The 10,949-nt window shown below is 42.3% G+C and overlaps 1 protein-coding gene across 2 annotated transcripts in view; it reads left to right on the top strand.

Annotated features, from left to right (window-relative positions):
* The first annotated feature begins 703 nt into the window (after nt 1-703).
* The window catches only part of LOC118375422 (zinc finger homeobox protein 3-like), a 192,022-nt gene continuing 181,776 nt past the window's right edge, over nt 704-10,949 (top strand). For both annotated transcript variants that reach the window (XM_052481661.1, XM_052481660.1), the window contains exon 1: nt 704-1,108. The gene's annotated coding sequence lies outside the window, so the exon portion shown is untranslated. The remainder of the gene's footprint in view (nt 1,109-10,949) is intronic.

The raw sequence follows: 10,949 nt of genomic DNA, 5'->3' as shown, positions 1-10,949 counted from the left end.
TGTCATAGGTGTTATTCAGTCGCTTACAATATGCATTCTTGTTTAAGTGGCATGCTGTCTTATCCCACACGTTAGACATGTATCATCATGAGACTAGGCATTAATTTACAAAACAAAATGAAATAACAAGCTATTTAGTTGTCTATAGCAAATATGTGCATATCTTATCAAAGTTTCCTTATGCACAATGCTTTATGTCTTGGTTGCTTGATTTCCCGTACTGTCCAACTTCAGCCTATCACAAAAATATTGACTCGTGTCTATAAGTTGTATAAATACATTTAAAAAGTATCTCAAACTCCAGCAGTCAGCACTGCTGTCTCAGATTGCTAGTCTCACTACTAACACAAGTGACATTATAGGAAAATGTAATAAATGAATATAGGCCTTTACTGTGTTTTAATATAAATATGTTAATAATAAGAAATATAAATGCGATATAGCCTAAAGTTAAAAAACTAAAAAGAACGGACAAAATGCAGCGAAGCGCGGGGTATTGCGTGGTTTGCTGCGGCTGTGGCGTCTATTCCAGCATTAACTTTCACTGTCTTCCTTCTAATCAAACTCTTACTTTCCGCTGTACTTAATTCCATATTTTCAATTCCTGATCATTACTTTCCTCTTTTCTTCTTCCATCTATCCATCCATCCCTCCCTCCCTCCTCTTTCTCCCTCCCTCCCTCTCTCTCTCCCTCTCTCTCTCCTTTGCTGAATCTTATTGATCCAGAAGGTGGCTAATTAGCCCTTCCCGTCGTGCCTGTGTAATGAAGCACATGCGCACTGAATTAATCACAGCCATTTTTTGCAGGAAACTAATTAGCAGGAATAAAGATCCAAAGAGTTTTTTTCTTTTCAATCATCAGATCTCACTTTCACCTCTTCCTCGCTCCCTCTAACACAAGACTCATCGCCTGCTTTGCATCCAAATTATTTTTATATTGCCCTATACAACTAATACTTCGTTTTTTTACACTCCGCAACAACAATGATCTTTCTTTTGCCATCCTAAACGCAAACTGACCAAAAGGGACTGCCTTGATGGGATCTTTAGCCGAATCGTCTCAATACTGGATTAAAAAGCAAGGATCACAAAGCGGCAGCGAAAAATTGTAAGTTACAACTTTGCCGTTTCTCTCTTTTCCTCTCTCGATGTTTCTACGATTCGATTCTTTTCACTTTTAGTAGTGGGCTAACCGAAGGTTTCTCCTATTATCCAGATACGCACCGATCTTCACTATTCTCACATTCTGAGAAATGACAGGCGATCACAAGTTATATTCATGCAAGTAGTTTTGTTTATTCTCGGTTTTATTCGTATCATTACCTGTGTTTACATCTGCGTTCGTCCTCGTTCTCCTCATGACTGGAAGAAAAGAAATGGTCAAGACAGCGATTCCTCTCCAAGAAGTAGACCACAAAAAACATGAATTTAAAAACACATTTGTGCTTTTCGATGGAATCAGGAAAGACAGAGAAGTGTTATTGGTGTCAAGAAACACATTTTGAGGACGATTACGATGTGAAAGGGTTACATTCAGCCTACGGAGGGTAGCGGGAGCTGCACATGAGCGTAGCCAGGAAAGGAGCACATTAGTCCAGCTTGTGGGTCCGTGTATGTCCCGCGAAAGAGAAACACCGTCCGCATTCTTATTTTGACAGATATACCACTTGATCGGTCCGCTGTTTTCAGCACCATCACGGGTTGATAAAATCCTTTATATTAAGCAACATTATCACTTTCCGATTCGTTTCTTACATGTGTATTTCCCTCCGCCCCGCTTTACATCTCAGTTCCTCTACTTTTCTCTCCCCCCACTTTGTCCATCATTTTCTTTTATTTTTCATTCCTGTTTGCTTCTTTGAAGCGATGTTAAAGTCGATTCTTGCTGATTCCCTGACGGAGTCACATGCAAATCGATCGGTAGGCCTATGTGTGTGTGTGTGTTTTGTAAGTCTGGTGTGTTTCATGACAAGAGCCGATCAGTAAGACCTCGGGTACGGGGGAGCCCATAGCCGAAGCAGAGAGTTGAGCTGCGGGTTGCATGGAGCGAATATAATGCTGATGCGAGCAGAGAAAGGGATTTACAGAATAGGTTGGCTGTCCGACGAGACAGATGACAGCTCGTATGGATTTTTATGGAATAAGTAAGAGCAATAATATAACATTTCCTTCCCACTGGATATAGCTTACCTTCATAACAAATAACAAACATTATACTAGATAGGCCTACAAAAAGTAAACATTATAAATGAAAACTCAAAAGCTATTGTATGACGTTATTCTATCACCTAACATGCTTCCCTGCGTAATAATAACCACCTTATTACTGATTTCTAAAGGAAACCTAACGATTTCTTTCCTAAAACAACCAGACACGAGACTAAATCAACTTTGGATGCATTACTGTCAGAAGAAATAGATTAATCATACACGACGGATTGTTTGGAAAAACATATTACTTGAGAATTTTACAAGAAATATCTAAACATAGGCCAGATTTGAATTGATAAGCAATAGATCGACTAGTAACACGACGCTGGGACAGTTTAGGTTTGAGTGAGAATATAACTAGTCCTTCCAGGAGACGGACGGATAGACAGTCAAAAGCGGAAATGCTATTGACCTCCCGACGTTTAAGACCCAGAATGCAGCGCCAAGATGCCCAAAAAGTACAGAAAACATAGAACACATGGAAGAAATGGAGGACTCTCGAAGAAAGAGTGAAAGAATGAAGCAGCCCGACGAGTTTTCGCGACAGAGGGATGGAAAAGAAAAGCGTTTTGCAAGCTAAGGCAAGGCAGGGATGTGCTGGTTTGGGGGAGAAAGAGGGGGAGGTTGAAAGGCTGGGGGTCAGACGGCAAGAAACAGGGGAGCAGGGGTCACCGAGTGAGTGCAAGAGAGATAAGAAGGAAAAACCCTACACAAACAACGAGGGAAGGCAGTGGGAGAGTGAGACTGGGGGAAAGGAGAGGGGGGTGTTGAGGGGTCACACGAAGCATAACACTGAGATAGTGGGGGTCAGCAAGTGCAAGATTTTTAAAAAGCACGAGTCTAGTTTGGTAAACAGGAGAGAAACACTATACAAATGTTTCTATGGGTTTCTAGTAGGATGAAGAAAAGTATTATAATGGGGTTTGGAGACTCAGACAGAGAGTAGGGGAAAGACAGAAAGAGAAGGAGAGGAAGCGAGGGAGGGGGTAGGAGGAGAGGGATAGAACGGGTCAGATAGCCATGGGCCATGGAGAAGAAATCAGGGAAGAGTGCAGGAAAACAGATCCTAACACCTTTCAGACTTGCCCCAACTAGAGGGACCAGTAGCTCCCGCATAGATAACTCAGACCAGCAGTATGTCCAGGACTCAGAGGATACTAGTGGGAGAGAGGGAAAACAAATATTCTAGCAGGCGCAGTGGAGACATTTTTATTTTTTTTTTACTTCAAGAGAAAATATAATACCTCTTTATTTTCTGCTTATATTATTATTTATGTATTTCAGGGGGGGATATTTGGAGCAGTAGATTTTGGGCCTGTAAGTCTGTTTTCCTGTATCTCTGCTCCGTAGACGTAGGTTGGGCAATAATTACAGGCGTGACATAGGAAAGGAAATATAGCATAGTACATGTGCTGTGCCAGGACTCCCTCTCCTCTCGCCATCTCTCTTTCCCTCGCCCATCTCCCTCCTCTCTCGATCTCTCTGTCCTCCTCCTTTACAAAACAAATAGCAACGCTACTTGGTGTCATCTCACTTGCTCTTAGAAGACTCCTGGATTTGATATCAAAACCTTTGGTAGAAACATTTGAAAAGCAACTACAATATGTGTACTACAGATTAGGAGGATTTTGATGCGTTTTGATATTTTTGAAAAGTAATTATCCAATGTATAATATTTATGTCAGCTGCATTTACCAGCTCAGGTATGGTTTAATGGGGGTTTAAGATGGTTCTTGATTTCTTTGTGTCGTACTCTGTTGGAATCACATAGCAGATTTATGGTTAGGTGTCGTATGTGCATTTGGTAAACCACTGTATCAGTCTGACCATGCTGTGTATTCTGCTTAAGGGGACCGTGGGTTGGGTAGATGTCACAAGGAACTATGTTTTTAGCATAGATAGCTACAGCACACTGAAAATCATTGTAAATACTCAACTTTGATTTCCAATTCATTAGTAATGACCAGGGTTGTGTTTTTGTAAAGTATTACGTTTCGTTAATCCTTGACGGACGGAAGGAGAGGGACTTAAAGCATGATACCCAATTTGCATATATATTTTTATTACATTTATTTACAAGGACTTTATTGCATTTTATCTCAAGACTATATTTTGTTTTAAGGTCGTTCATTGTGAGTCACACAGTTTATTTATATTGACATAGAACAATATTTATTTTATAGATATATTTACATAAACATATATTTGGTGTACATTTCTACACTTGCAATTTGTCTTTACCCATAGTTAAATGTTGTACTTTACTATTCACTATCACCATGTAATGTTAGATAACGGTGTTAAACCATAGGATACACATAATAGGACAGAACGCGTAGCCTGCAGTATATGAATGCCAGCACATCTGGCAGAATGTTCTATCACTCTATGTGTAGGATAGGGTATGTATTCTGACGGGAATTATGATATGGACAGTTAACTGATGCTGTTGATAAAATGTGAAATGTTCCATAATTGTAATTATCATCATTATTAGTATGATGTTTATTATCCACATTATTACTGTTATTACAAGTAGTAATATACTAGGAGTAAGGACATTCGTATCACTGTTATGTTGTTCTTTATCGTGATCTTTGTTTATAATATCATAAGCAGTGAATAGTCAGTAGTCTGGTGACGTTAGGTATTTGATTGAGGTTCCTGTTTCAGTGATAGTCTGTAGATGACGCCCTATTCGTCTATCCTGTGATACTACCTACGTTATCTCCCTATGTCCGGTTCCATGAGCATATTTGATTACTGGTGTGTCTGAGACTGCGTGTGCAGGTCCTATTTGGGCATGTGATTGGAGGGGAACGGAAATAAGGGGTTTAGTAGTGATGAAATAAAGAGCTGAGTGGTGCCTTGGTTACAGGGTAACGTGAGGCAGAGAGACAGTTACCCTGGTCTTCTACTGCCCCCTTCCTCCTCCCTCTCTCTCTTTCTCTCATTCCCTCCCTCTCTCCCTTGCTCTTGGGGGCTGGCAGCACCCCTAGGGAAGCTCTTTGCCATGTCCTTAGTCAGAGAGAGCCCTCTTTGGGCCAGCGCCAGGCCGCTAAGGGGCAGCCAACGCATGGACTATCACAATATATTCACCAACCGTTGGTCACGTTGCCTAATCAAATCCAAAAAGGCTTATTTTTTCCTCCCCCCAATTTTTTTTTTTTTTTACCAGCGATGATGCCCGATACATTGATATTTAAATAATTGACATCACTAATGATTTATTATTAATTATAGCAATTAACCATTATTATTATTATTAATAATAACATTTTTGGTATTATTATTACATTCATTTAAAGCAGTTATATATTTGAGATTATTTTTGTTTATTTATCACAATCTTAGATTTTGTTTTGTGATTGTATTTATGAGAAATTACTTTTACACTTGGTTGAACTGCTGTAAGGGTGAGGATAGTATAAATATGAATATGTTTGTGAAGATTAGTTTTCCATTGATAGCACTGGAGAGAGAAAGAGGCGTCTCCCCCCTCCATTTGCTGTAGGGCTGTGTGTAAATGAGTTCAGCAGGAGCAGTGGCTCAGATTACAGATTACGGTTTTGAATATGCAAGCTTGTACAGCCAGGACCTGTTCTTCCAGTTGTCCCGTAGCCCAGGCCAGTGGCATATGTGTCAGCCGTGTCATTAAGGAGCGGACTGGGGGTGGGACATGGGGTGGGGGCCAGGAGATGACAGTGATTCTTTGGTGTGTGTGTGTGTGTGTGTGTGTGTGTGTGTGTGTGTGTGTGTGTGTGTGTGTGTGTGTGTGTGTGTGTGTGTGTGTGTGTGTGTGTGTGTGTGTGTGTGTGTGTGTGTGTGTGTGTGTGTGTGTGTGTGTGTGTGTGTGTGTGTGTGTGTGTGTGCTCTACCTGGTTTCTGCTCCCAGCAGCCCTGAAACGCCACGAGATCTCCTCTATGCCAGCAGCGAACCGATTTTCAGTCCATTTCCCTCCCTGTTCCCTGTCCTCTTTTTGAGCTCTTGTTCTTGCTGTCGTTCTTTTATCTTCTTGAAGTGAAGTTTGGCAGGAATTTCTGAGCTTTGCTGTTTCACAATATATTATTGTGTTAACATTCTGTAAATCATTGTGGGGTATATTTACACCTGGGAAGGTGTGTGTACTGTATGTGTGTGTCTGCTCTCTTTTTCTGTCGTTATTCCTTTTTAGGTGGAGGTGTGCAATGTCATGTCGTCAATTTGAGAGAATTTCAGAGTAATCCTTATAAAATGCAGGCGACCCCCTTGTGAATATTACTGCTGTCTGTGTATATACACCACATGAGCTGTTTGGTATTATCACTGACATATCTTCAACATACAAAACAAAGCAGACGTGTTTTGTTTGGTAATATGTCTGAACTTGAGAAAGAGAACGAGAGGAACCAAAAAACCCACACCTCACCTGATTAATGTGCTAGAGAGAGAAGAGGGTTAGGTACGGATTTATAGGTAAGAATTCCTATCCGCTATTTCACTATATTTTCCATGTTTAAGCAGCTATAGATGGCCTTCCACGTTGGCCACCCGGCCTCGTTGTCATTTATATAGCACTACGTAAAAATACTGTCTGGTACGCGCGGATTGAGAGTTACACCTGGTGCTCCTATTAGAATGCATTACGCTACACTCAGATTTGCATCCAAATGCAAACATGGTTATTGAGAGCGATTTATACTTTTCTGAAAACAAATACAGATGTTTTATGCCGTACACGTGTGGAAGTATGTGTGTGTATGTTTTAAAATGAGACACTCTTCTCAATCAGCATAATTAGCCATCTAATCATTAGAAAATACCGTTGCTATTGTACACTCTAACGTTAATGTTAGGGATATGATTTGTAGAAATCATTTCTGATTATTACATTTTTATTACAAAAACACACACTGACAAAACAGAAGCACTGGTAGCTGCTGTCATTTCCCCCATCAGTGTGTAGTGATGTGTGTGATGGTTGTAAAGCAGTGTTAAGGCATGCTGCTAGGATGTTGTATTTTGGCAGGGACTGGTGCACGAGTGCTGTGTGATGTGATGCAGACGAGTGCCGGAGAAGTAGTAGCATAGCAGGTTAGCGGCGGCGGAGGCTTGGACAGCAGTAGCATAGCCGGTTAGCGGAGGCGAGAACAGCAGTAGCATAGCAGGTTAGCAGCTAGTGGAGGCTAGGACGGCAGTAGCATAGCCAGTTAGCGGAGGCAAGAACAGCAGTAGCATAGCAAGTTAGCAGCTAGTGGAGGCTAGGACAGCAGTAGCATAGCCGGTTAGCAGCTAGTGGAGGCCAGGACAGCAGTAACATAGTAGCTAAGGCCGTGTCTCATATTCAGGACAGCAGCGGCTGGCTGTATCTCCCCGCTGTGCAGCGTGCGCATGTAGTCTACGTAGCTACGTACCCGGGCGACAGGGAGCACTCCAGGGGCTGCCCAATTGATCTCCGCAGTACCCCCACCCCCACACACCCGGCCAGGCCCAGCCCAGCCCACTCCTCTCCTGGACCCCGGAGACCAGCATTCCACCCTCGACACTTATCATCACAAAGGACAGAATGCATAAAACATGGTGGACACACAGACAGAGGTGGCCTTTCTCTCCCCACACTGAACCATGGAACAATGCATGGAGCCTTCTGGCCTGTGACTCTGATGACACGCTCACCCTCTTTTCATCCTCCTCTCTTTCTTTGTCGTCTTCTTCCTCTTCCTCTGCGTATACTTGTGCTCAATGCAGTGATGCCTGTCCACATATTGTTGTGTTAGTTACGCCGTGTCTATCAGTAATATGTTATTGTCAGTGCTAGTCAAATGTGTATTATGTAACTGAAACGCTGCTGTTAAAAATTCACGGAGTGAGACTCCCCAGCGAAGAAGTGTGTGTGTGTGTGTGTGTGTGTGTGTGTGTGTGTGTGTGTGTGTGTGTGTGTGTGTGTGTGTGTGTGTGTGTGTGTGTGTGTGTGTGTGTGTGTGTGTGTGTGTGTGTGTGTGTGTGCTGTGCTATCTACACCGGGTTCCAGAAAGGCCATGTGTTATGACATTTCATCAATACATATTTTTGGATTAATTTGCATAATTCTGTCATATTTTTTTAAGAGACAAGCAACATTAATACAATATTATTTTTTCTAATGTGACTACGCTCATTTGATAATTTTAATATTTCATAACAATATATATATATTTTTTTTACAGCATATACAAAGGCATAAATACGATTTTCCATCAACTTAAATAGAGTATTATAATTATTAATTCATTAACATTATGGTAAATGGTTCCAGTAGGAATATTATTTTTTCTGTCGTTCTGTCAGGTGATCCTGTTCATACGTCCATCCGCAGCAGATGTTATTTTAACCTCACTGTTTTATGGCTAGTTAGCTCAAGGATGCAACAGGATTTGCTTTTGTCTGCGTGTGTGTGTGTATTATTAGGTAGTGTCTGTGTGTGTGTGTGTATGTATGTGTGTGCATGTATGTGTGTGTGTGTGTGTGTGTGTGTGTGTGTGTGTGTGTGTGTGTGTGTGTGTGTGTGTGTGTGTGTGTGTGTGTGTGTGTGTGTGTGTGTGTGTGTGTGTGTGTGTGTGTGTGTGTGTGTGTGTGTGTGTGTGTATGAGCATGCAAGCCTGTCAGCTGCAGCGATGGCCTCTGTTTGTCGGTCAGTGGGCCGGCCAGGGAGGGAGTGAGAACACAGAAAGAGCCAGTGACAGTCAGACAGTCCCTCCCTGCCTCCATTACACTGCTCCCTTAGCTCCACATGTCTAACTCACATGACACAATTTGAAGGTTCCAGATATATTTGCCTAAAGGTGTTAGTGTATTTGTTCAGGTGGTGTTATCCATCCAAGATATTATCCATGTACGGTCTTGTTTTGTTTATGATTCTATATTTGAGATGTCAGTAGGATTTCTTTAAGCAAATACAGGTTTTTACTCAATATTAATTTCTGCTGGATATTCTTTTTATTTTCAGGTGGAGGAAGCATTCATTTGAGAGGCTAGCAGTGCCGTGTGTTTACAGTCAGTTAGTACTATGATTCAGTTCTATAATAGTGGTGGCCGTGTGGGGCTATCCAAGTCCCAGTCTCAGTCTCATGGCTGGGCCAGGTCTAGGTTAGGTTGGGCTTCAGGAATGCGTCGTGGGGATGTGTTGGACCCCAGCAGGCCCATTGCACTTCCTCTCTGTGTACCTCACAGCTTATCCTCCTCAGGATGAGAGAGAGAACAAAAGAAAGTAGGGATTGGAGGTGCCCCCCTCTCCTTCACTCACTCTCTTTCTCTTTTTCTGTGTAAAAAAGAAACTCTAACAAAAAGCGTGATTCACTTGCAAATGTGGCAGCCTGTCCAGATCCCCCATGGGGCAGAGAGAGAGAGAGAGAGAGAGAGAGAGAGAGAGAGAGAGAGAGAGAGAGAGAGAGAGAGAGACAGAGAGAGACGGATAGAGAAATAGAGAACGGACGGAGAGCAACGGATGGAGAGAGAGAGAGAGAGTGGTAGCAGCTATGCTCCCTAACCTCCAGTCTCCTGGAGAGTGAGGCCTGCTCTCAACGGTAGGCCTGATAGGACTCTAGCATCTACTATTTTTGTCTGACGCTCAGGAAACGACGACTGCTCCCGAGCTATTCACATCCCTAGCATCTCACCTCCTGGGCTTAGAGTACGCTATGCACGTGATGAGACTCAGTGTGTGTGTGTATGCATACATTTGACAGCCATTGTGGCCAGTGTAGTATTTATGTAATATTGCCATTCTCTCCGGGTTCCTGGGAGGTGGTCTGTTGTTGTTATTCCTCCTGTTCAGGGGGCCGTCGGGCAGCAGTGAAGGGGTTAAGAAGTGGGGATAGCCCCCTTTGTCTCTGCGGCCCTCTTTGCCATTGTTGCGGTGGAATTGAGCTCGGTGCACCTCACTTGACCACAGCAAAGCAATAAAATGGCCTCTAAGTGCTGCAGCCTCCCTAGCCCTCTGATGGCAGCCGTCCACCGGGCTTTCACCGCGTTCACGCTCACACACACGTTGCTAACTACCTTTTTTCCTCTAGCATTCTCAGACCAGCTTATTATTTAGTGCAATTTTTGTTTTCTAGTTTAGCGAGCGCTAACGAGTAAAATATAAATTATATATTTTTGATATATTTTTTATTGTGTCACAGTGCACACTGGTGCTTGAAATGCATGTTGCTGATACTTCTAAGCATTAGTTGACTGTGGTACTTTTTATTTTCCTGTTCTGTCAGTCATTATATTAGCCTGCTCATTGTGAGATACATTACACAGGTTCCTAATATAAATATGTGTTGTGTTATTTTGATGCAAGTAGAAACATTCAGTGAATGTAAGCAAGGAAGCATTTACAGCTATTGTCATGAAATAATTGTTTTAATATTTCGAGACATTCAGCATATGTGCTGCATATTTAAATTTATCATTAAAGTAATTTCAATGCAATGGCCCTGCTTGTATTTCATGAGCATAAAGGTAATGCTATAGCATTGTGTTCAGTTGGAACGTCAGTTATCTATTTAGCGACTGTGTTGGGTTAGTGCTGTACTGCGTGTGTGTGTGTGTGTGTGTGTGTGTGTGTGTGTGTGTGTGTGTGTGTGTGTGTGTGTGTGTGTGTGTGTGTGTGTGTGTGTGTGTGTCTGTGTGTCTGTGTGTGTGTCTGTGTGTGTGTGTCTGTGTGTGTGTCTGTGTCTGTGTGTCTGTGTGTGTGTGTCTGTGTCTGTGTGTGTGTGTGTGTGTGTGTGTG

Source organism: Oncorhynchus keta, chromosome 2, assembly GCF_023373465.1.
Source record: "Oncorhynchus keta strain PuntledgeMale-10-30-2019 chromosome 2, Oket_V2, whole genome shotgun sequence".
In the NCBI taxonomy this organism is placed as follows: domain Eukaryota; kingdom Metazoa; phylum Chordata; class Actinopteri; order Salmoniformes; family Salmonidae; genus Oncorhynchus; species Oncorhynchus keta.
This window is presented reverse-complemented; position numbering and strand designations above follow the sequence as displayed.